The sequence below is a fragment of the Rattus norvegicus genome, chromosome 8 (assembly GCF_036323735.1).
Source record: "Rattus norvegicus strain BN/NHsdMcwi chromosome 8, GRCr8, whole genome shotgun sequence".
Lineage (NCBI taxonomy): Eukaryota > Metazoa > Chordata > Mammalia > Rodentia > Muridae > Rattus > Rattus norvegicus.
The window spans coordinates 55171709-55197745 of record NC_086026.1 but is presented as its reverse complement, the minus strand read 5'-3'; the positions used below and the strand labels follow the sequence as shown (position 1 = coordinate 55197745).

Below are 26037 nucleotides of genomic sequence, written 5' to 3'. Positions count from 1 at the left end.
GAGAGATGGTTTAGTGGTTAAGAGAATGGGCTCTTCTTCTAAGGGACCTGTGTTCAATTCCCAGGACCCACATGACTGCTCACAAGAGAGTCAACATCCTCATAGGGACTCATATCCAGGCAGGTCAGGAATGCATGTAAAAATAAGTAAATCACTGCTTTAAAATTACTACAAGAGTGGAGTATGCTGGGACTTGAGAGATGAGCCCCAAGCCAAGTGTGTTCTAGGATCCTTCCAGGCCTCCGTAGTTTGAAATCCCCGAGAAGGTGGAACCATATTGCAATGAGCCTAGATCATAGAAACCCCAGGTAGCTATCAAATACATAGCCTTCACTTTTAAAACTTAACCACTGAGACTTCTTCTACTGACTTTCAAACACCAAGTATCCCCTTGCTTGTCAGGCCAGCTCACTCACTCCTTCGCAGCCAGGTCCCAGCCTACTTCCTCAGCCTCAGGTTTCATCTACCTGCTCGTTTCATCCTTCCTCACCTCACAGATACAGGTTCCTCAGCAAGGCACGTTTATGTCTTACCTTCACACCTTACTCCTGAACTTTCGTTGTTTGAAATTTTGCCTCTCCTTCAAGGTATAGTTCAGCTTAATCCCAGGTGAAAATTATTCAAGGTATGAGCTTGAGAAAGCTAGCTAACTTCTCTGGGCCTGTCCTCAACTTAGAATAGACACATTAACAGCCATCTTCTCATAGGATTGTTGGGAAGAGTAAGTAAATTACCATTGTCAAAATTATGACATAAATATTTTTTGCATGAGTATGCCCTCGCATGCAGTCCAGAGCTTGGCATTGAATGTCCTCCTCACCTGCTGTCTGTCCTACATTATCTCTTGGAATAGAGTTCTACAAGTCGGATAGTCAGCCTGAGCTGGCAAGTCCCTATCCCAGCATGGGTCTGGAGACCAGAACTCTAGTCCACACTGTAGGGAGCGGCACATATAGATAAAAGATGGTGCTGACATCTGGTGGTCATTTGTGGTTATTACCCACAAAGCGCATGTCCTTGGCATTTCTCGGGCAGCTATCAGGCTGGAGTGATATTCATGCTAATGAGGTATTTCATGCTCCACCAATCCCTAGAGGACAAATATATAGCCATAGCCTGTTTTGTATATAAGGCTGGTGCCTTTGTTCCTCGGGGTCCCCGTATCAAGAATGAGGTGTTCCTGCAATAAAGTCTGTTGAGAAGAATCCAACGGTGTTGCGTCTTCCTTGCTGGACGAGGTGGGCGTTGCACCACATGCTTGCATGACAAGCACTTTTCCAACTCCTCAGCCCCAGTAATTATTTAAAATATAAAAAAATTAGGTTTTAAAACCCTTGATTACTTTTATTTTTAATGTATTTGTGAGTCTGTCAGAGGGCAACTTTGTGTTTGATCCTTCCAGCTTTTGGTGAATTACAGGATCGAACTCAGGTTGCCAGACTTGCCTGGCAAGCTCCTTTCACCCAATGAGCCATCTCACTAGCCCTTGATGAGTTGTGTTTTTGATTTTCAAAGAGGACAATAAGCCCAGCAGAGGAGGTTAGTTGCATAGGTAGAAAAGGATGAAGTAAGCAAAAATAAAACAAGCAAATTAGTTGTTTCAGTTATCTGTCTTGTAAGGCATTGGCAAGGAGACTGAACAGGAGAAGTACAGGTAACATCTGGTTACCTTCCTCAAAGGAATTAAATGGAATCCCCCAGTGGGGGTACATACTTTACACTCAGGAGGCAGTGAATCTTTATGAATTCGAGGCCATTCTGGTCTATAGATAGAGTTCCAAGACAGCTAGGACTACACAAAGAAACCCTGTCTCTGGGGTTGGGGGAAACTAAGAGAAATAGAAGTTTGTTATCAAGCTTACAACTGGCCTGTTTGGGAAATTTCTCTCTTATCCTTCTCACTTCTCAGAAAGTCAGATAGCAACTTAGTTTCAGTTTGGCAAACTGGAACATTAGTAAGAATGACCCGTTTTTATTTGTATGAAATTGATACATAGTATCTGGGCTACTACAGAATGATGGATCTTGATCCATGTTTGCAGCATCTGTCTGGGCCTACTGTAAGAGCTTTGTCCAAAACAATGGCTTCAGGTTTGGGTGGTTTGTTTGTTTGTTTGTGTTTGAGAAGAAGGCTCACATGGTTTCCAGGCTGGCCTCAAACCCACTTTCTGTGTGCTGGGATGAAAGCATGCACCAACTCACTGAGCTTTCACTTTTATTTCTTTATTTTTTGATATTTTTAAACAGTTTCCTAGGGCTGGAGAGATGGCTCAGAGGTTAAGAGCACTGACTGCTCTTCCAGAGGTCATGAGTTCAATTCCCAGCAACCACATGGTGGCTCACAACCATCTGTAATGAGATCTGGTGCCTTCTTCTGGCCTGCAGTCACATATGCAGGCAGAATGCTGTACAATAAATAAATAAATCTTAAAAAAAAACAACAACAACAAAAAAACCCAGTTTCCTATAACCCAGATGTCCTCAAACTTAAGTCACTGCCCCTAGCCTAAGTGCTAACATTATAGATGCCATCATACCAGATGAGGTGATTTGAATGAAAATGGCCCCCATAGACTCATAGGGAGTGGCATTATTGGAGGAAGTGTGTCATTTGGGAGCAGGCTTTAATGTTTCAGAAGCTCAAGCCAGGCCCAGTGCCACTCTCTTCCTGCTGCTTGCTGCCAGGTATAGAACTCTCTGCTACACTGTGCCTGCCTGTGTGCCACCATGCTCCTCAGCATGATGACAATGGACTAAATCTCTGAACTGTAAGCCAGCCCCAATTAAATACTTTCGTTTTTAAGAGTTTCTGTGGTCACAGTGTCTCTTCACAGCAAGAAAACAATGACTAAGACACTAGATTTCATAATCTTATTAATAATAAGTAATACAAACTTTATACCAAAAAATGAAGCTCTCAAGACAGTGAAAAGAGAGCCAGACAGTGCTCTATACCTTTAATGTTAGCACTCACTCCATGCTCAGGTCAGAAGATCTCAAGTTCAAGACCAGCCTAGGTCTACAGTAGAGATACCATATCTTGGGTGGGAAGATGGCTTAGTGCTTAAGAGCTCTAGCTGATCTTCAGAGGACCCAGGTTCAATTCCAAGCACCAACAGAAAGGCTTACAACCATATGTAACTACAGTTCCAGGATCTAATGCTCTTCTGTCCTCTGTGGACACCAGGCACATAGGTGGTACACAGTCATACACACAGGCAAAACACCCATATACATAACATAGTAAAATAACAATGTCATTTTTTTCAAAGACAGGATAGCCAAAACAGTCTTGGGATTACTTTGTAGCCCAGACTGTCCTCAAACCCCCAGAGACCCACCTCTCTGTCCTGAGTGCTGGGATTAAAGGTGTTTACCACCACCGCTCAGTATAATTTTTTTTAATTTATTTGTTTTATTTACATGAATACACTGTAGCTGTCTTCAGACACTCCAGAAGAGGGCATCAGACTCCATTACAGATGTTGTGAGCCACCATGTGGGTTCTGGGATTTGAACTCAGGACCTCTGGAAGAGCAGTCAGTGCTCTTAACCACTGAGCCACATCTTCAGTCCCCAGCACAATTTTTTAATAAATAAATTTTTTAAAACAAAGAAAGAAATACTGTATTTTAAATGAGGTATGGGGGGTATGGGTTCAGTTCCTAGCACCCATATCAGTCAGTTCACAGCTCTCTGTAACTCCCATTCCAGAGCATCCAATGTCCAAGAAAACCTACGAAATGAGAGAAAAAGTAATGTCAGTACTGGGAGGTGAGGCAGAGAGGGTTAAAAACTCAGTCATCGTCAGCTGCACACAGACTGTGAAGACAGTTTGGGATGCAGGAAGTCCTGACTATAAAACAAACGAATAAAACACACAAATTAAAATATTGTGAAATAATGCATTAATAGGACAGAAGTGGAGGATAATAAGTAAAAGTGGATGATTTGGAGATGTGGAGATGAGTGGAGATGTGGAGAGATTGAGGCACCCATGCCTGTCTGGCAGGGAGTGTAAAATGCAGCCACTTTGGAAAAAACACCTTGGGGTTAGACATGGAAGGGCATCAAGATGACTCACCAGGTAGATAAAGGTGCTCATCTTGTCACTATGTGTGACAACCTGATGTCAGTTCACACACACACACACACACACACACACACACACACACACACACACCACCCCTTAACTCTTTCCGAGTTGACCGGGATTTCTTTGCTACACCCAATTTCATGTCCTTGTGATCATCTTCTTCTCGTTTTCATTCTCCTTCTTCTTTTAATAGCCCATGGAGTCCAGCTTGGACTGTTCATCTACTCCTGAATGTAGGGCCATTTCCTGAAGCATGGTTGACCCACCAGGGGCCACCCCCTTAAGAAAGCTGACTTTCCCTCCTTCAGAAGCCATCAACTCTCTGTAGCTCCTCGGTTAGGGGTGGAGGCTCATGAACACCTTTCCCCTCTGTGCTAAAATGTCGACAGCCTTGATCTCGTACAGGCAGCAGCTGCTGGGAGTTCCTGCGCACAGCAACGCTGTCACATCCAGAGATGGTTTTCCTGCAGTCTCTCCAACTTCTGTTTTTAACTCCTTCTACCATGATGTTTCTGAACTGTGTGTGTGTGTGTGTGTGTGTGTGTGTGTGTGTGTGTGTGTGTGTGTGAGAGAGAGAGAGAGAGAGAGAGAGAGACAGACAGACAGACAGACAGACAGACAGACAGACAGACAGACATGGCATCTGTGGCTGAGTTCTCCACTGACACTTACTCTCTGCACTTTGAGCACTTGTGAGTTTCTGTGTTAACCACTGTCCAAGAATAAAGAAGCCTCTCTGGAGAGGTCTGAGAGTGGCACTAATCTATATGCAGAGAGATGTGAATTTAGAGGGCAGTTTGATACAATGTTCGTTTTGCAGAATGATAACAATAGGTTCACCCCAGGGGCCTCTGAGCTCCCCAACTATAGGTTCTTAGCCAGATTTACAACACCAGTCAGGCCCATGTTTCCTCCTGTGGAATGATCCTTAAACCCAAGCAGAAAGCAATTGGTTACTGCTGGAACCTTTGTGCCACTCTTGTACCCATTGTCGTGTTTTGCCATGCCAGTCATTACTGTAATTCATGATGTTCACAGCTAGGTAACTTGTTTCCCCCACCCCTGCCCCAGTAGCCTACACATCACTTTCCAGCATTGTGAAAACTAGCCAACATGAAGGATGCTTCCTGATTAGTGGTAACTTGGTTTTTCTGTGGCCCGTGACCAAAGCGTGTGATGTCTTCAGCACTAGGGTCTCACCATCGAGTTCTGGTTGGCAGCCAAGAGTATTGGCAATAGCCTATATCTAGAGTGCCTCTGACCAACAGTTTGAGGTGTGGTGCCCTTTAACTGGAATGGGCCTTTTTACTTGGCATTCTATGGCTTCAGAGAAGAGCATAAACGCTATTATGGGGTAATTCCAATTGTGTGTGTGTGTGTGTGTGTGTGTGTGTGTGTGCATTTATGTGTATCTCTCTCTGTCTCTGTCTCTCTCTGTCTCTGTGTGTGTGTGTGCATTTATGTGTATCTCTCTCTGTCTCTGTCTCTGTGTGTGTGTGCATTTATGTGTATCTCTCTCTGTCTCTGTCTCTCTCTGTCTCTGTGTGTGTGTGCATTTATGTGTATCTCTGTCTCTGTCTCTCTCTGTCTCTCTCACTGTCTGTCTGTCTGTCTGTCTGTCTGTCTCTCTCTCTCTCTCTCTCTCTCTATGTATGTGGCTTATAAAATAATAGTTCTCCATCCTTCCCCTTCCATTCTTATTCATCAATTTTCCTGCACAAGGGCCCTCAAAGGCACAACCCCAGCGCTCCATCTGCAGTGGTTAATGGCATACACTAGTTCCATTATCCTTGGGGAACCAGCACTCCCACCCCTGGGATCTGGAAAGAGTCCTTCATGGTTATGAGCAACTTAGCTACTTCACTAGCCATAGCCATGTCTTCTCTTTCTCGCCTCTTCCTGGATAGACATCAAGTTACTGCTACCCTCATGCTGGTTTGGAGGGAGGCAGTCTCAGGCTGAATGATTTTCTAGGACTGTGTGTTTACCTACTGCCTGGTTATCTTGAAGAAGAGTGGGATTTCTTTGCTCCAAAGACTGATGTCTCACAGCTGCAGAAATGCAGCTGCATATCCAGCTGTTCAGAGCCACCTGTCAGACCTCTTCCTGCGTGGGCTTGGAAGTATGAATGGAGGAAAGAACTCGAATGAACTAGTGTGGCTTACCACCCTGTCCCTGGAGGAGACAGACTAGAGAAATATGGAAAGAAGTTACGTGGTTTCCACAGAAGACAGGGCAGCATGTCTATGCACAGTGAATAAAAAGGAGTGGGAAAGGACAGTCTTAAAGCCAGCAGCACGAGGTGGCACGCATCTGCCAGCCTAGCACTTAAGAGGCAGAGGCAGGAATGTTGGGTGTTCAGATTTGGCCTGGGAAGATGGCTCAGTCTGTAAAGTACACAAGAGCCTGAGTTCAGATCCCTTGCACTGTGTAAAGCAGAACCTGGTGGAAGCCCTCATCATCCCAGCCCTGTGGAGGCAGACAGGCGGATCCCTGGAGTGCACTGGTCAGAGAAGTAAAGGAGTTCTTTGTGTTTGTTTTTGGTTTTCGTATACTGACACAGATTCCGATCTCCAGAAGGCTCTTGATGGGGCAGAGGAACAGTGTCGTGGTAGTGCCAGCCTGCAGAGGTGCCCATAGCCAGTGAGGACCATAACACAATGACTGAGTACAGTAGTGTTCATTGTTCCCAGCAGAGTGGCCACAACCCCTAGAAGGAACTGCTCTGCCAAATAGCATTAGGGAAGGCAGTGTTAAGAGTCTCATCGGGCACCTCCTGACTATGTACCATGATTGTCTTGGGAAGGAAGCATGTTGCGCAGCTCATGGACCTGCTAGAACCAGTGAGGGAAGAAAGAGCAAAGGTCCTTATGGTATGTTATTTCAGACTACTAAAAGGTTAGTAGAATGGAATTGCTGGTGTCACAGAGAAGATTGTAGCTAAATCTTTAACCTCATCTTGGCCTCTTTTTTAAAGTTGATTGAATCAAGGAATGACTTTTGAAAAGCCAGTTTGCCCCTTCCACTGTTTTGTTTGTTTGTTTTATTTTTTAAGATTTATTCATTTATATGAGTACACTGTAGTTGTTTTTAGACACCAGAAGAGGGCATTGGATTCCATTACAGATGATTGTGAGTCACCATGTGGTTGCTGGGAATTGAATGCAAGACCTCTGGAAGAGCAGCCAGTGTCTTAACCACTGAGCTATGCCTCCAGCCCCTCCACTGTGTTTTAAGGCAGAGTCTTTCTGGTTTCTGCCACTGTGCTGTGTAGTCAGGCAGCTATTCTCCTGGCCCAACCACCATTTCACTGGGATTGTGGATGATGCATGCCCCTGCATCTAGCTTTCACACGGCTCAGTGCTTCAGGCTTGCACAGAAAACATTTGTACCTGCTGAGTCACCAAGCTGGTCTCTGATGGATTATCTTATCATATCAACCAATAAAATATTGTTTCCAAGTGTGTGCTTAGAAGGAAATAGCCAATGAGAGTAGCTTATCTCCTCCCTGAGTTCCTGGGGATCAATCTCAGGTCTGGGGGCAAGCATTTTTACTGAGCTGGCTTGCTGGCCCAGGTATTTCAAAATGGATTAGCATTTAAGCCAGCTGACTGAGAAAGAAGATTTGCCCTTGTCATTTTGTGTGGACTTCCTGCAGTTAGTTAAGAGAGCAGAACAGGGGGCTGGAGAGATGGTTCAGTGGTTAAGAGCACCCGACTGCTCTTCCAGAGGTCATGAGTTCAATTCCCAGCAACCACATGGTGGCTCACAACCATCTGTAAAGAGGTCTGATGCCCTCTTCTGGTGTATCTGAAGACAGCTACAGTGTACTCATATATAATAAATAAAATAAATATTAAAAAAAAGAGAGAGAGTGCTGTCCTTTCTGGCCATCCTCAGATCCCAGCATTCCTAGTTCTCAAACCTTCATGTACAACCTGGAACTTCACTCCAGCTTGCCCAGGCCTCTAGTTTGCAGATGGTGTGTGACCTCCATAATCTCATGAGCCAATCTTCATAAATCTGCGTGTGTGCTTCCTGCTGGTTATGGGATTTCTCCCTCCCTCCCCTGTAACTTTGTATGTGGACATGTGAGTACAGTCATGTAGTGTATGGGCATGTGTGTGTGAATACACACCTGCCTGGAGGTCAGAGAGGAGATTGGGAGTCCTTCTTTGTTATTCTCTTTGTTATTCTCTTATTGAACCTAGAACTAGTTGGTGGCCAGCAAACCCCAGTAATCCTCCTGTCTCAGCCCCAAATAGTGCTGGAATTACAGTCACTGGGCAGTCCTATTCCAGCTTTTTTGGGGGGAGGGCTGAGATCCAAGCTCAGGTCCTTGTGCTTGGTCTTACTCATCATGCCATCTCTCCAGGCCGCCACCTTTGAAACATCTTCATGTAACCCAGTCTACCTCAAATTTAATGTGTAACAGAGGGTGGATTAATAAACCATGATTGATATAGTTACCATTGCCTGACTACAGTTGGAAAGTGCCGTTTGTTTTGTTTTGTTTTTCTTTTTTTTCTTTTTTTATTCTTTTTTTCCGGAGCTGGGGACCGAACCCAGGGCCTTGCTCTTGCAAGGCAAGCGCTCTACCACTGAGCTAAATCCCCAACCCCTGTTTTGTTTTTCAAGACAGGGTTTCTGGGCTGGAGAGATGGCTCAGAGGTTAAGAGCACCCGACTGCTCTTCCAGAGGTCATGAGTTCAATTCCCAGCAACCACATGGTGGCTCACAACCATCTGTAAAGAGATCATGAGTTCAATTCCCAGCAACCACATGGTGGCTCACAACCATCTGTAAAGAGATCCGATGCCCTCTTCTGGTGTATCTGAAGACAGCTACAGTGTACTTATATATAATAAATAAATAAATCTTTAAAAAAAAAAAAAAAAAAAAAAGACAGGGTTTCTCTCTGTGTCCTGTCTGTCCTGGAACTCACTCTGTATACCAGGCTGGCCTTGAACTCACAGAGATCCACCTGTCTCTGCCTCCTGAGTCCTGGGATTAAAAGTGTGCTCAACCTTCTGACCCATCATAGGTCGTAGACTAGTAAAACATCCTATTGTTAATTCCTTTAGGTGCTTTGGTACTCCAGTGCCAAGCTGTGAGCAGGGCATTGAATTTCCCTGGTAGGTAGTTCTGACAATCGCTACTTCTAGAACACTTCCTACTTCCACTTAAAACAAGTAAATAAATGGAAATAAATGAATAAGCTTTATTTGTTCTTGGCCTTATCCTATGGGTTCAATGGAAACAGAATACTTTATTCCTGGTAAATAGGCTGCTTAAAGTACCATATGCCACCCAAGAAAAGTCAGAAACAGGCCAATGAGACACTTACTAGAGAAAGGTGCTTGCCACCAAGCCTGTTGACCTAAGTCCAATCTGCTGTACTCACATAATGACAGGAGAGAACTGATTTCTGAAAGTTGTCCCTGACCTCCATATACATGTACATTCATAGATGAACACATGCAAGCCCACAAATAAATGTCATTTAAAAAATTTTAAAGAAAAGTCAGAAATAACTGCTAGCTGGAAAGACAAACAACTTGGTTTCTCTATGGCCTTTTTCTACAAAGATCCCCTGCAAAGGTAGTTGTCAGAGGCTAAGGGAATTTGCAGCAGTAAATCTCAGGTGGTCTGGTGTTGCCATAAGCAATCCTGTCTGTCGTCTGTGAAAACAAGAGACAGGTACTCGCCTTACACCTGTGTTACACTGGGGATGAAGGGAAGCGGGTAGGGAGATGATCCTTTCTAGGTCTGGATTCTTTTTAAAGATGACTATATGAACTAGAAGACAATGTCCTTATGGTTTCCTTGGGAGGAAAGGATTGCACTGACTGTCTCATGGGAGAGACATCAAAACCATGTAGCCATAGAGCAAATAAGTCAAATACAATTAACAAAGATGAAAGTTTCCAAGTTCCAGATGTGGTGGTTCACGCCTGTGATCCCACCCTCAAGAGGGAAGATGCTTGCTTGCCATGGGTTCAAGGTCTACTTGGGCTACAGTTTCAGGCTAGTTTGGGCAGAAGGCAAGACCCTGTCTAACATATACAAAGGAATCGCAAACCCAAACTTTCCATCCCTGTAAGCCTGCTGTTTGATGTCAACAAAGAGAACAAAGCCACAGTGCTTGGGCCCCAGCAGTTTTCTTTTACTTCTCCAGTACAGCAGCCAGGGTGTAGTGCATGCTGGGCAAGTGCTCTGCTGCTCAGCCACATGCCAGCCCTCCTCCTTCTTCTGAGGCAAGGTCTCTAACTTAAGTCTGTCAGGAGGACTTACACTTGTATTTCTCCTGCATCAGCCTCCAGCAGAGGTAGGATCAAAGGGGTCTGTCGATGCTGGTTTAGTAATCCGATCCAGTAACTGAGTAAAAGCAAAGCAAAGCAAACCAAACACCAAATTATAGACAAAACCAAACAATATAAAACCAGCTTTACTCTCCATTTTTCCCACCTCTGTCAAGAGTCAAGAAGAAACTTACTTGGCTAGCTTTTAGCTTTGAAGCTGACTTGCTAAAATGATTGGGTCAAAGCTAGGAATTCCAAAACAAAAAAGAGCTGGAAGACTCTACTGCCCCCTGGGATGCTGCCCCTTTTCCTGGCAGGGTTCTACCAGCACCCTCTTCCTGTATGCGTAGGATATCCCATGGGATAGGCTATGCATTGGGCTAGAGACCTTAGACGTGGTGAAGTGGAGAAAATCAGCACCTCACCTGGCTTCAGGTACCCATCCCAGAACACAAGGAGAAGTCGAGGGAAGAGAACAGATCCTGCAATGTTGTCTTCTGATTTCCACAAGTACCCATGTACAAACACACACACACACACACACACATCATGCGTGCCCCCACAGAGAGAGAGAGAGAGAGAGAGAGAGAGAGAGAGAGAGAGAAAGAGAAAGAGTGATACAGAAACTCTCTTTTTTTTTTTTTTTCTTTTCTTTTTTTCAGAGCTGGGGACCGAACCCAGGGCCTTGCGCTTGCTAGGCAAGCGCTCTACCACTGAGCTAAATCCCCAACCCCAGAAACTCTAACTCTCTTCTTTGGCTTCCTGAAAGCACAGGGACGTATACACAGACTCCCAGGATATTTGTCTGTCTGGACACAGCCTCTTGCTATGGAGCTCTGGCTCACTTTGAACGCTCCACCCGTGCATCCTTCCTTGGCCTCTAACTATAGGGATTACAGCCATAGATCACTTCACTGGCTGTGTTGTCCTTGTTCTAATAGACTATTCTTTATTTTAAGCCTCTTCAGGCTTACAGGAAAGCAATGTAAAATACAACATTCTTTAATGTTACCTTACCTTCATAATATCATTATTAAAATCTGGCTAGTATTAATGTTGAACATTTATTACAATTGTTGAGATAATGCTGACATTTTGTGATTATGATAACTGTCACGTTGTTGTGTAATCTCACTATTTTTGTCCAGCTGGCCTTAATTCCTAGATTCAAGCAATGCTCCTGTCTCAGCCTCCTAAGTACTTGAGCCTACTGGCCTGTAATTGAACCTATCTTGACACTTTATTGTTAGTAGTAATAAAGGTTTTGTTTGTTTGTTTTTTGCCAAAAAAAAAAACAAACAAAACAAAACAAAACAAAAAACTCACACACAGCACTTTATTTAAAATTGTAAAAATGGTTAAAAGTGTGTTATTCTTAACTTTCCCAGTGCTGAGAACTGAACCTAGGGATTCACAAGACCTTTAATTCAGGCATGTGGGGAGAGGCGGTCAGGAGAGACAATCTGGGTTCTTCCACCACTATAGAAAAGTGAAGTCTCGGGGTTGGGGATTTAGCTCAGCGGTAGAGCGCTTGCCTAGCGAGCACAAGGCCCTGGGTTCGGTCCCCAGCTCCGAAAAAAAGAAAAAAAAAAAAAAGAAAAGAAAAGTGAAGTCTCGTGTGGGATGTAGAACCACAGCACCACAGCCTGAAAAGAAACCATCCTCCCCCCCACCTGTCCATCACCAGTCTAAGCCCCTCTCATCCACAATAGGATGCTGGCCAGTGATGTGCACATGACTAGAACTCGATTCAGGTGGTTGGAGCTGGAGCCAGCCACACTGAGCACGGGGTGACAAAAACCCGGGGCTGGCCACAGGAACTGCCCTTTTCTGGTTTTCTTGATTCCAGCATACAGCTTCTATGTTGTGCACTCCAGGGCCTACCTAATGCCAGCACGAGTTCTTTATCACCCACTACTTCTGCGAAGGTACAAGTGTGGCCCAAGAGCCCTCTAAGACCCTCATTCCCATCCCCTGACCTCTACAGCCAGGACTGAGCTCTTGGGACTCACAGATGCTGATGAGGAAGTCCTGGCAGCCATGTTGAAAGGTACATCTATTTTGATTCTTTGAAGTAGAGGCTATTGTCACCTAGATTGCCCTAAAGTTGCTCTGTAGCTGAGAACAGTTGAACTCCTGATCCCCTGCCTTTACCTCTCTTCTGTAAAGGCCATAGGCATGTGCAACCATATCCAGTTGGATGTGTTTTTGTTTGTTTGTTTGTTTGTTTGTTTTTAAGTATAACTTCAGTTTTATTTTCCCATTGTATTTTTCTTTCTGCCTTCATGAAATCACCTCTTTACATGGGCTTTGGTGGAGGTCGTGGTGCAGCGCCAGCAGGTCTGTATCGTGGTGGGGGTGTTCGGTCCTTCCAGGCCTCACGAGATCGATTCCTGACGCTCATGCTATGAATGGCACAGCTCACGCAGTAGTGCAGCTTGACATAGAGCTTGCGAAGCATGTAAGCGTCGAAGACACTTGCTTCGGATATGTCCCTGACTGCAGTGGCTTCTACAATGTTCCGAATGACAAACTTCTTAATGGCCTTATCCTTGGGCATGCACCGGGCGCAGTTTGTGCAGCAAATTGGCTGCATGGCCCTTTTTGGCACGACCGTTGTTTCTCCTTTTTTTGGTCTGTGAATAAAAAAAGATGCTATTAGAAAAGAGGTGAGACTTCAGCCCTTTCTGGCCAGCCACAGCCCCGTCACCCATAGAATTCCCGGGGCACATCAAGTCCAGGCTGGATGGACACTCTGTCACTTCCTCCTCCAAGGCTTTTCGGATGTTTTGCTATTAAGTAAAATTCATCCTTTAGTTTAGGGTTCATTTGTTGTTTTGTATATTCTATAGGGCTGGAGATGTTATAATATTGTATTTCTGTTATTGCAGTACCATATGGGATAATATCCCTGTCCTAAAAATTCCCTGTACTCAATGAGGTATATTAATGCATACCTGTAGCCTAGAAGTTGGGAAGCAGAGACAGGAGGATCAAAGATCTAGGTTGCTTTTGACTACATAGCTAAGTTCAAGACCAGCAGAGCTATGTGACACTCAAAACAAACAAACAAAGAAAAGAATCACCATGCTCCATTTGTTGTTCTTGTTAAAGGGCCTTACGGTTGTGGTTTTCTTTGTATGCCCATGTTCCTGTGAGTGTGCATGTGTGTGCCCATGGAGGCCACAGTTGCTCTTTTTGAGTTAGGATTGATCACTGAACTTGAAGTTCACCTATCTGGTGAGACTGGCTGACCAGTGAGCCCCTGGGTTCCTCCTATTTCTGCTTCCAGCCCTGGAATCACAGGGACGTGCTGCCGGGCCAAGCATAAAGCGCCATGGCGACTTTGACACTAAGTGTTTCACCCACAGAGCCTCTTCTCAACCTGGTTCTTTTCTTCTTGAAGAACAGAACTATTGAGAGACAGTTACTATAAGTAGAAGTTTATTTAACAAATACATAAAGCCCAAAGAGAGGTGGAAGTGGGTTGTTCCAAGGCAGGAGAGCAATAGCATAATGGATTCCATGTTTGGGTTTTGTTTTTTTTTTTTGTTCTTTTTTTTCGGAGCTGGGGACCGAACCCAGGGCCTTGCGCTTCCTAGGTAAGCGCTCTACCACTGAGCTAAATCCCCAGCCCCCATGTTTGGGGTTTTAAAGGAGTTTTTATGACTATTATTAAAGTAGGTGTTTTATTCATGATTTGCATAAGATGAGTATTTTGCCTCCCAAATCAGGGTAGATGGGCTCTCTCTTGTATAGTATTTCTTCCCGTGATCCTCCAGCAAGACTCATTAGAGGAGAATGCGGACCTTTGTTGGTAGTATCTGTGGTGGATGGGAGAGTGCCCCGGTGCCTTAATTTCTGATAGGATGGCAACACCCTATCTGCAGCTTCAAGGACACTTAGCCACAGAGCTGCCTTCTGACCAGCAGCTTCCAAACAGCAGCACTGGTTTTCTCACCTACCTTGGATCTCTCTTTTTGAGATGTTCAAGATCAGGGAGTGAGCTCATGGCTGTTAATCAGTGAAGGAAATCAATGCTTTATCCTGGAAGCTGGGGCCGACCGTACAATCAGAAGCAGGACTCTGGCTGTCTAAGGGACTTATTCCCAGCTCCACCACTCCTGTCTCTCTTCTATCTAAGTCTCCCTGACCCACACCTCCCCAACCTAAACACTGGTTTTACTTTTTTATTGTTAATACTTTTAACTTTTGCAGTATTGTTAGAATCATATATAGTACACGACTTTCTTAGATTAGCTTCTTTTCATTTAATATCCATTACATTTTCTCTGTGCCTTTTTGAGAATTTTTGTTTTGCTTTGCTTTGCTTTGCTTTGCTTTGCTTTGCTTTGTTTCAAGGGTTTCTTCTCTGTGTAGCCCTGGTTGTCCTAGAACTCTCTCTGTAGACCAGACTGGCCTTGAACTCAGAGATCCACCAGCTCTCCCTCCCAAGTGCTGGGGTTAAAGTTGGGTGCCAGCATGTCTAGTCCACTGCCATGTTGTTTTCAGGTTAATACAGCACATTTCTCTTTAGCATTCAATATCCACTGTATCGATGTACCACAGTTTGTTCATTCTCTGTGGAAGAACATTTGGGCAGGGAGGCTAAAGAGACTGCTTGGCAGGTAAGAACTCTTGCTGAGCAAACATGGGGTCTGGAGTCTTTGTCCTAACACACAAACATAAAGAGCCAGAGGTGACCACACATGGCTGCAAACCCAGTGCTATCAGGGGGCAGAGACAAGATGGTCACTGGGATTACACACACACACACACACACACACACACACACACACACACACACACACTACACACCCACACCACACCCATCTACATCATCCCCCACACCCACACACTCACACCCACATCCAATCAATACATTTTCAAAAAAGAACATGTTGATGACTTCTTAGTGTTGGCAGTTATGAGTAAAGCTGTTATAAACATCCATGTGCGTGTTTTTGTGTGTACATAAATTTAAAACTCATTTGCATAATTACAGAGGCAAGTGACTGTTTTCCACACAGTGATACTTCATTTTGTTTCTTGAAAAGTGACTAAATTGGTTTACATGTTCACCATCAAAGAATGGGAGTCCCGGCTGTTCCACAGCTTTCCCAGTCTTCCCAGTGTTCCCAGTCTGGGGTTTTGACCAAATAATAATTGTGCAGTGTTTGCCTATTATTCATTTACTTATTTAGTATTGAGGATTGAAGTTAGGACCTGGTACATGCTGGGTGAGTGCTCCATCACTGAATTATATCCCCAATTATCTTCCTTCCTGTCTTTCTCCCAGCTTTCCTCCCTTCCTGTTTCTTTCCTCTCCTCCCTCTGTTTCTCCCTCTCTCCCTTCCTTCCTTTTACCCCCTCCCTCTTCCCTTCCTTCCTTTCATTCTTCCTTTCCTCCCTCCCTCTTGCTTGTCCAGACTCCTATTACACTTGAACGTTCAAAGATGACCTTGAACTCCTGCTCCTCCTGCCCCTGTGTCCTGAGTGTGGGTTACAGGCATGCACAATTATGTCTGGTTGTATGGGTTAGGGTTTGAACCCAAGGCTTTATCCATACAATAGGCAAACACTCTACCAGCTGAGCTGCATCCCAGCTTTAATCTTTTGATGCTCCTGACTCAGCCCCCAGAGGAGCTTGATTTACCCAACACTAGGCCAGGCCTAATGCTGTTTGAGTTGCAATTTGCCAATGACATGTGTTTGCCTTGTGTATATCTCCTTGGGACAGTTCAGATTCTTTTGTTCAATTCTCAGTATGTAGCTCAAGCTGGCCTCAAACTCACGACCATCCTGCCTCACTCTAATTGCATACATGTGTGTGCACCACCAAGTCCACTCTTTTGCTTGTTTTTACAGTGAGAGTGTTTGCGTTTGTATTGTTTTGTATTTTTAAAATGTTGGGGCTGAGGCTAGTCCTTAGTTGCAGACTTTTACCTAGCTTGTATGGCACCCTAGGTTTGTTATCCAGTAACCCCCATAGACAGGCAAAGAGAGCTTTTTCCTGTGCTTATTTCTATCTTGCTTTTCATGCAAGAAATCTTCCCAAGTCTACCATTAGAGATGTAATCAATTCCTTCTTTGTAGCTATGTAATATTTCACAGTATGGTTGGTCTATTTCATTAAACATTTACTGTTAGTGGTTATTTTTGTAAAGATGTATTACTTATTTTAAATTTTATGTGTTATGGGTGTTTCACTTGAATGTACATTTGAGTACTTTAGTGCCAGCTGCCCTCAGAGACCAGAAGAGGGCATGGGATCCCTGGAACTGGAGTTATAGATAGTTGTGACCTGCCAAGTGGGTACTGGGAACAGAACTCAGATCCTCTGGAAGAGTAGCAAGTGTTCTTAAACCACTGAGCCATCTCTCTAGCTCCCCAGATTTACCTATTTTTTTAAAAAAATATATTTATTTATTATATATGAGTACACTGTAGCTGTCTTCAGATGCAACCAGAAGAGGGCATCGGATCTCATTACAGATGGTTGTGAGCCACCATGTAGTTGCTGGGATTCGAACTCAGGACCTCTGGAAGAGCAATCAGTGCTCTTAACCACTGAGCCATCTCTCCAACCCAAGATTTACCTATTTTTGTGTATGTGTATGTACAATTATGTGTGCACTACATGTATGCATGTGCATGCAGAACCCAGAAGAGAGCATCAGATTCTCCTGAAATTAGAGTTACAAATGAGTGTGAGTCCCTGCCTCAGCCTCCAGAGTAGCCGATTTGATTGTTCATTCATTTGTTTATTTTACATGAATGATGGAAATTGAACTCAGGTCATCTGGAAAAGCAGTACATGCTCTCTCTCCATCCTTCCATCCCTTCATCCCCTATTAGTGGTTATTCTTGCCATTTCCATGCCTCAGTTCTATCTGAACACAAGGGCATATCCATTTCCAAAGACAGGAGGCTTCAGGGGGTGGCTTGGAGTTCCAGAACTGGGATAAGCCTGAAGTTGAAGCCCAGCCCTTCATGTTCATGCTCATGTCCATGTGTCACCTGCTCTCTGCATCACAGGTTCTTCACTGTCCCCTCTGTAACCATACCGTAGATACCACCCATAGAGCTGGAAGAATTTCATATCCTGTATACAGAGAACAAAGGAGTCCTGCAGGTTCAAGGCCAGATTGTCCTACAGAGCAAGCTGTGAGCTAGCTATGGTTATGCAGTAAGACCCTGCGTCAAGAAGAGAAAGAGATAACAAAAGAATTGAATTTATTATATAAGGAGCAGAACATGGCACAAAATGGGTAATTGTCATCTCTTATTAACACAAGATAGATTTTTGTGGGGTTTTTTGGGGGGTGAGTGGGTGGGTGTTGCAGCATCTCTATAACCAAGACTAGCCAGAAATTCTTATGCAACCCACGCTGGCCTTGAACTGAAAACAGCTTTCCTGCTTTAGAGCCCCTAGTATTGGAATTACAGGTGTGGAATGGCCACAGCTGGTCTCTCAAATAGATTTTTTAAAAAGATTTATTTATTTATTATATATAAGTACACTGTAGCTGTCTTCAGATACACCAGAAGAGGGCATCGGATCTCTTTACAGATGGTTGTGAGCCACCATGTGGTTGCTGGGAACTGTACTCAGGACCTCTGGAAGAGCAGTCGGGTGCTCTTAACCGCTGAGCCATCTCTCCAGCCCTCAAATAGATTCTTAGCAATGTACTTGTTTAAAGGGTAGGTACATTTAAAAAAATATATATGTATATATTTCCTTGCTATATTATCCAGACTATTCTAATGAGCTAAAGTGATCCTCCTGGGGCTAGAGAGATGACTCAGTGGTTAAGAGCACTGGTTGTAGCTTGATGATGGTGGCACATGCCTTTAATCCCAGCATTGGGGATGCAGAGGCAGTTGGTTCTCTGTGAGTTCGAGGTCAGCCTGGTCTACAGAGGAGTTTCAGGACAGTCAAGGTTATACAGAAAGATCTTGTTTCAAAAACAAACAAACAAAAAAAGTGAACTGGTGGCTCTTCCAGAGGACACATGTCCTATTCCCAGCCAGAGTTCACATGACAGTCAGCTCCTATCTGTCTGTAACTCCAGTCCTAGGGGATCTGATGCCCTCCTCTGGCTTCTACAGGTACTATATGCACATGGTGTACAAACAGACAGATAGGCAGAACAATTATACACCTAAAATAAAGGTTAAAAATTAAAAATCAAGAAAGTGACCTTCCTGCCTTGGTCTCCACCAGGCCTAATCTTCAATGAAATTATATTCGAGGCTGTGGGCAAGGGAGGCACAGCACAAAGCCCTAGTCCTACCTGTCCTGCCACTGATTGTCAGCCTTGTGCACACTGCTCCAGTCATTGCATATCTGAAGAGACTACTTAAAATTCTATTTTATGGGGAAAGTATATGCTGTTTTAATCTTGTGTATACATGTGGTCTGTGTGGGTGCATTCATTTAAGTGTAGTTGCCCATAAAGGCCAGAAGAGGGTACTGGATCCTACGGAGCTGGAGTTATAGGGTGATGTAAGCCATGGGACATGGGGGCTAGGGAACCAACTTGGGTCCTCTGCAAGAGCAGTAGGTACGCTTAACCACTGAGCCATCTCTCCAGCCCCGGGATTTTCAAATATAGGATATCTCCCTGGGTTCAATCTGTATTACAACCAAAAATGAGGAGCCTTAAAGCTTGAAGAAAAATTGTATAGGGCTGGGAATGCCTAAGATGCATAAAACCCTGGACTGATCTTGAAGAACTGTGTGAGACCCAAGCGTGGTGGCACCCAGGAAGGAAGGAGTCAGGAAGGCCTTACGTGCATAGTGAATCGGAGGCTCTTGGGCTACATTTCCATCTTAGGAGCAAGCAACCAATTTAGGTTTCTCATGAATAGAAGACAGTATTAAAATGGGGGGGGTGCGGGAGGATTCAGAATATTAGGGTGTCTTAGACATTCACTTAGGGTAAAACACCATGACTAAAAGCAAAGCGGAGAGGAAAGGAATTATTTCCCTTACGACTCTCAGATCACAGCCTGTCACAGACAGAAGTTAGGGTAGGACCTAGAGCCATAGAATGTTGTTGCTTACTGACTTACTCTGTGTGCTTTCTCATACAACTCAGGGCCACCTTCACAAAGTGGCACCACCCACACTGGGGTGGGCCCATCAATTATTAATCAAGAAATACCCCCCTAGGGGCTGGGGATTTAGCTCAGTGGTAGAGCGCTCACCTAGGAAGCACAAGGCCCTGGGTTCGGTCCCCAGCTCCGAAAAAAAAGAACCAAAAAAAAAAAAAAAAAAAAAAAGAAATACCCCCCCTAGACTGCCTACATGACAATCTGATGAAGGCATTTTTTAATTTAAAGTTCCCTTGTCTCAAATAACATTGTCATTGTCAAAACAACCCAGACATAGGGTTTTATCATTGGAGACCAATTCAAGAGGGTTTTTTTTTTAAACTGTATTAGTTTTTTGTTTTTGTTTTTTGTTTTTGTTGTTTTTTTTTTTTTTGTTGTTTTTTTTTTTTTATGAGTACATTGTCGCTGTCTTCAGACACAGCAGAAGAGGGCATCAGATCTCATTACAGATGGTTGTGAGCCACCATGTGGTTGCTGGGACTTGAACTCAGGACCTCTGGAAGAGCAGTCGGTGCTCTTAACCGCTGAGCTCCAGCCCTCAAAAGGGTTTTTTTTTGTCAATATATTTCTAAACAGTTTAAATAATCGTTTACATTCCCAAACATTCTCTTTAGAAAAACACTTAACACACACTTACTGAGCTCTTGCTAGTGTACCATATGTGTCTGGAATATCTGCAGAAGAGTTAAGGAGGTAAATGGGCAACGGCAAAGTCATCTTGAAAACATTATTTTGCTTTTGAGATAATACGAGCAGCACATAACAGTGATTTGAAATTTTATTTTATTATCTTGATAGTTTAGGCTCACGGGATTCAACACCATTCTCAATCAGTTTCAGAGTCTGGGAAAGCTCCGCAATTCACTATCATGGGTTTGAATGAATCCTATCCATTATTAAAGAGCCAGCCCTGGCACTGCTCCACCAAGTTTCCCTGCTAATGATGATGCAATCTCTTGCCCCTCCTTTTGGTGCCTGATCTGTCCTGCACTTATCCAGCCGTTAGATCTAATTTCAACATTGACTCTATGATCTCCTCTAAACTGGACGAATTTTTTTTTTTTTTTTGGTTCTTTTTTTCGGAGCTGGGGACCGAACCCAGGGCCTTGCGCTTCCTAGGTAAGCGCTCTACCACTGAGCTAAATCCCCAGCCCCAAACTGGACGAATTTTTAAGGTAAAGGCTGGGGGTTCTGTCATTCCCCCAGTGGTATTTATTACCTTAGAGGCGGTGAGCCACAATTTCAGATTTCATCATAGAAGTAGAAATTCTGCTGGTAAATGTAGGGGACTGTCTCTTTTAAGTTCGGACCTATTTCTCCCCATTTTCTGCAAACTGGTTTATCCCATCGGTGGAGGAAATCAGGTTGAGTGGCTGAGAAGGGAATGGCGTCAGCGTGAGGTCAAGCTACACTGTCCCTAAGCCGTCTCCGGATGGTTTCCATCATCCTATCAGGACAGGAAGGCAGTTACAAGAAAGATGGAGGCTCAAGTCAGGGAGAGAAAGAGTCGGTAACTTGACAGGGATGGTTGAAGACCTGTGAGCCAAGCAAAGAGCACGGACTGCGAGGGAAAGTGAGGTGCACCCACCCGGCAGCTATCCCCGCAGCAAAAGGCGGGACTTCCGGAAGCCATTTGCCGGAGTGGCAGGGGGACCGGAAGTGGAGGCGCTGCTGGTTGGTGCTGGGGCCCGAGGAGGGGACGCGCGCCGGAACGCGGCCGTCGGGATCAAGCGAGCGACTGAAGCGTAACCAGCCGACGCCGCACCCGCTGAGGGCCCGTACGGACCCTCTGCCTCTGTGAGTGCATCCCGGGTGCCGCGGAACTGGGGCTTCGGCGTCGCGGGTGGGACACGCGGGCAAGACGGTATTGTGAGGCCCGGCTCCCCTCCCCCACACCGCCCCTCCCCCGCCGCGCCCCGCGCCGTCGCCCGCAGGCCCTCCGGGGCCCCGCGCAGTCTCCACTGCCCTCCGGCGCCCCGGTCCCGCCCTGGCTGGCGGGTGAGCGGCCCGCGGGTCCCCTGGCCCGGCCTCCTACCTCAGCTGTTGCCTTTTTCCTCCATCCCCTGGGTGGGACCTCTAGGCCCAAGCCTGTGACTAGGTTGTGCTTTTTTTTTTTTTTTTTTTTTTTTTCTTTTAACGGATCACGCTCTTTGCCCTTCTCGTCGAAAACTGTCTCCTTATTAGAAACTTCTCTGTTGCCTTCGCTATTGCCTCCCAAAGACCCGTGTTAGGGCTCTGGAAGGATTGTTAGAGGCTAGCCTTAAGAGTCACCCACTTTATTCAGCGTCGAGGCCGAGACGTTGGTGATTTGGCTGATGGCCTACCACCAGCTAGGTATATCTGTCAGTGGGTAGCTTTCTTGGAGGTGTGTTTCCCCTTCTCACCCCTTGTGCCCCATGTCCACTTAGCGGGTCAGACTGTGGTCTACAGGTTTGATTTACTCGTGGCAGAGTGACTCATTATCCTGCTTTCCGTAGCTCCCAGGCAGACGTTGCCTTTTCATCGTTTACATACGGATCTTAAGAAAACCCCAAGCTTTAAAAGTGTTGGCGTCCTGAAGAGCGTGGCTGTGGACAAAGGAAAGGGCACCAGGATGCTAAGAGCAGGTCCTAGAGTTGCTTTCTTTACAGCTTTAAGTTGGGTGGAGAGAATGGGCCAGAGGAAAAGGTGTGGAGAAAAGAGAAAATACACACTTCTCTTTGCCTTGGATGGGCCCTGTGTCTGCCCGTAGGTTCCTTCTCTGACTTTAAGTCATTGTTCTGACTTAAAGGTTGCCTCCTTGTGGGAGAGTAGGAGAGGGAATCATTGTGCATTAATTTGTTGGCATGGGCACTTGATAATAAATTAGGGATGTGCTGGATCCTAGGGGGTTGCCCACCAGAGACTTAGGCAGGGTATTCTGGACGATGCTTGTCTTCCTCTTCTGAACAACCCTGCCAGCTCTCTGAAGCAAAATGAAAAGCCTCAAACCTTAATGGAAGCATTCTAAATCTTTTCATTCTCATTCAAAGACCTCAGCAAGTTTCGTGATTCATGCACACAAAATCCAGCTGAGCTTGAGGAGTTGTAATTGTTTCGTTGGATCTGGCTTCCACACCACTAGTGTAGAGAGTCTGATGCACACAAAATCCAGCTGAGCTTGAGGAGTTGTAATTGTTTCGTTGGATCTGGCTTCCACACCACTAGTGTAGAGAGTCTGCTGTTGTGTGGTCGAGGTCTAAATTAGAGAAAATAGAACGTTTAGGGTTAGGATTGCCTCCTCTCCCTGGAGAATTTTAAAGGACAACAAAATTCCCTCTGCAAAATAGTTTTTCATGGAAGTGTACACAGCTGTCCACTTTCTCTCACCTCTCCCTTGCTAGTGTTTTCATACCAAGCCTGCTGTTGGCTGGGTAAAGAGATTATTGTGACTCAGTAAGGTGAGGTGGGAAGTGTTTTTTGTACTACTAGGGGTTAAACCCTGCCACTGGGAACTGGAGTTAGACAGGAGCTGTAATGTGGGTGCTGGGAATCAAACCTGGGACTGCTGGAAGAGCTGTCAGTGCTCTTTTTTTTTTTTTTTTCTTTTTTTTTCCGGAGCTGGGGACCGAACCTAGGGCCTTGCGCTTCCTAGGCAAGCGCTCTACCACTGAGCTAAATCCCCAACCCCACTGTCAGTGCTCTTAACTGCTGGGCCAGTTCTCTCCAGCCCCTCCTCATTTTATACAGACTCACTCCTTTTGAGACAGGGTTTCTCTTTGTAGCCCCCACTGTGTTTGAATTCTCTGTGTAGACCAAGCTGTCCTTGAACTCAGAAATCCCCCTGCCTTCTGAGCGCTGAGACAAAGGTGTGCATCACTCTTCTGAGAGTGGCTGTGATAGGAGAAAGGTTCAAGAGTCCCTGTAACTTTTTTTTTTAAGCTTCCAGAGGATACTCTTTGGATGATTCCTAATTCATTCTTTATTTTTAAAATTGTCTTTTTTAAAAAAGATTTTATTTTTTATTTGAGCTAGGATTAGCAGACACACTGTCACACCTGTCCTTTCCTTCCGTCCTTCTTTCCTTCTTTCTTTTTATTTTTTTTCCTTTTATTTTATTTTATTTTATTTTTGGTTCTTTTTTTCGGAGCTGGGGACCGAACCCAGGGCCTTGCGCTTCCTAGGTAAGCGCTCTACCACTGAGCTAAATCCCCAGCCCCTTTTTTTCCTTTTTTAAAAAACAAGAACGTTGGGAATTTCAATTTGAGTACCTCCACCCTCCCTAGTTTGTCTTACTTTACTGTAGGTTACTTGTGTGATGGTTTAGTAGCTAGTGAGTTCCAATTTTTTTTTTAATATTTATTTAATGCTCATGAATACACTGTTGCTGTCTTCAGACACACCAGAAGAGGGCAGGCATCAGATTCCATTACAGATGGTTGTGAGCCACCATGTGGTTTTGGGATTTGAACTCAGGACCTTGGGAAGAACAGTCAGTGCCCTTAACCGCTGACCCATCTCTCCAGCCCAAAATGTCTGTTTTTTAAAGTGTTATTTATTTTCACGTGTATGAATGTGTTTTCTTCATGTGTGTATGCATATCATGTGTATGCAAAGCCAACAGAGACAGAAGAAGGTTCTAGGCCACAGATGGGATGATTGTGGCTGAGTCCTGATCCTCTCTAGGAGCAGTTGATGCTCTCAACCACTGTCTCATTCTCCTGTCTCCCAAAATATTCTGCACTTACCATTTTATAATATGACGGATATGTGTGTGGGGTGTCTACACATGCCATAGAAAGCACAGTAAGCGAGTGTAAGTGTCAGGGGACAGCTTTGTGGAGTTAAGGGGATCATTAGACTAGTACAGCAAGTGCTTTACCCGAAGACAGGGGCGCCATCTCCACATGTTATTGTGAAGAACACCATAGTTTACATTATCTGACTTCTAAATAAATGCTTGCTTGCTTATTTTTTTTTTAAGATTTATTTTATGTCTGTTGGTACATTGTTGCTGTCTTCAGACACACCAGAAGAGGTCATCAGATGTCATTACAGATGGTTATGAAACACCATGTGGTTGCTGGGAATTGAACTCAGGAACTCTAGAACAGTAGTCAGTGCTCTTAACTGCTGAGCCATCTCTCCAGCCCTGTTTGTTTATTTGCTTGTTTGTTTGTTTGTTTTTCAAGGCCTGGTTTCTGTGTAGCCCTGGCTGTGTTGGTACTCAATCTGTAGACCAGTCTGGCCTTGAACTCACAGAGATCCTCCCTCTTCTGCCTCCAGTGCTGCATGGAATTAAAGGTGTGTGCCATTGCTATGATTTTTTTTCTTTTGTTTGTTTCTTCCTCTTCCTCCTCTTCCTCTTCCTCTTATTTTTTGGATACAGGGTTTCTGTGTACAACAGCCTTAGGTGTCCTGGCTCAGTAGACATGGCTGGCCTCAGGCTTGGAGAAATTAAAGGTGTGTGCTAACATACCTGGCTTGGCTAGACCTTGGATTGTTTCTGGCCTGCCTACAAAGAAGGGACAATAGGGGGCTGGAGAGATGGTTCAGTGGTAAAGAGCACTGGCTGCTCTTCTAAAGGTCCCAAGTTCAATTCCCAGCTACCACATGTTAGCTCACAACCATTTATAGCGAGATATGGTGCTCTCTTCTGGCCTGCAGGCAGCAAGCATGCATGCAGGCAGAATGCTGTATACATAATAAATGGTAGATGAAGAAGAGACTGTAGGAGTTTATGGTTCAGCTTTCCATTTCTGGGTTTTAAAAATGTTGCCAAACTGTAGGCTCCTATGAAACAGTGGAGTTACTTTGTATTGTAAGATGTTTGATTTGGCGAAAGAGTATGGGATCCAAGTGTCTGGAGGCATAAAGAAATTTCACTCAGGTACTCTGCAATTCTATTCATGGTTAAAGGGACTATCAAGTTTAGGATACTTTATAATCTTCTCCTGGTTATAATTGCCTTTTAACTTTAGGCATGGGAATTTTGTTCCTCAGTTTCTTCTTCCAAGTCCTTTCATTTTGCCTGAACGTATGACTGAGTGGAGTAGTATTGCACACGTGTGATGTCAGCGTCTGGAAGGCAGAATAGGTGCTGCAGCGAGTCAGGACAGCCAGGGCTGCACAGGGAGACCCTCACATGGATGGAAGCGCTCCCTTTGCTTAGTGTGTGGAGGAATAATAAAATAAGTGAACAGGTCGGTAAACTAACTGTTATGGTCATGCAGTCTGTCTCTATATAAATAGCATTCTTTGTTCAAGAATAATAGGCTGAATGCCAGATAGATGACTCAGTGCTTTGCTGACCATCTGAGTTTGACTACAGGACCCCTGTGGTTCAGGAATAGAACTGACTTCCTTGAAGTGTTCATTGACCTCCACATACTGAATCTGCACTTGATTTTTAAAAAAAATTTAAAGTCAAGTTTTAAAAAGAGCCAAATGACCAAAAAAAAAAAAAAAAAAAAAAAAAAAAAAAAAGAGCCAAATGGTAGCATTCACCTATAATCCCAGCACTTGGGAGGCAGAGGCAGGCGAATCTTTGAGTTGAAGGCC

At 44.6% G+C, this 26037-nt stretch overlaps 1 protein-coding gene and 1 pseudogene across 6 annotated transcripts in view; one reads left to right on the top strand and one right to left on the bottom strand.

Annotated features, from left to right (window-relative positions):
* The window catches only part of Pafah1b2 (platelet-activating factor acetylhydrolase 1b, catalytic subunit 2), a 52023-nt gene that overhangs the window by 11055 nt on the left and 14931 nt on the right, over nt 1-26037 (top strand). The window contains exon 1 of one of the 6 annotated variants that reach the window (NM_022387.3): nt 21198-21315. The exons of 1 other annotated variant lie outside the window; for it this stretch is intronic. The gene's annotated coding sequence lies outside the window, so the exon portion shown is untranslated. Of the gene's footprint in view, nt 1-21197; nt 21316-21443; nt 21617-22023; nt 22125-24761; nt 24781-26037 lie in introns of those variants that run through there. 4 more of the 6 variants (XM_039082082.2, XM_063266075.1, XM_039082081.2 and 1 more) reach the window with 4 other exon arrangements.
* On the bottom strand, nt 11791-14032 carry Rps26-ps6 (ribosomal protein S26, pseudogene 6; annotated as a pseudogene).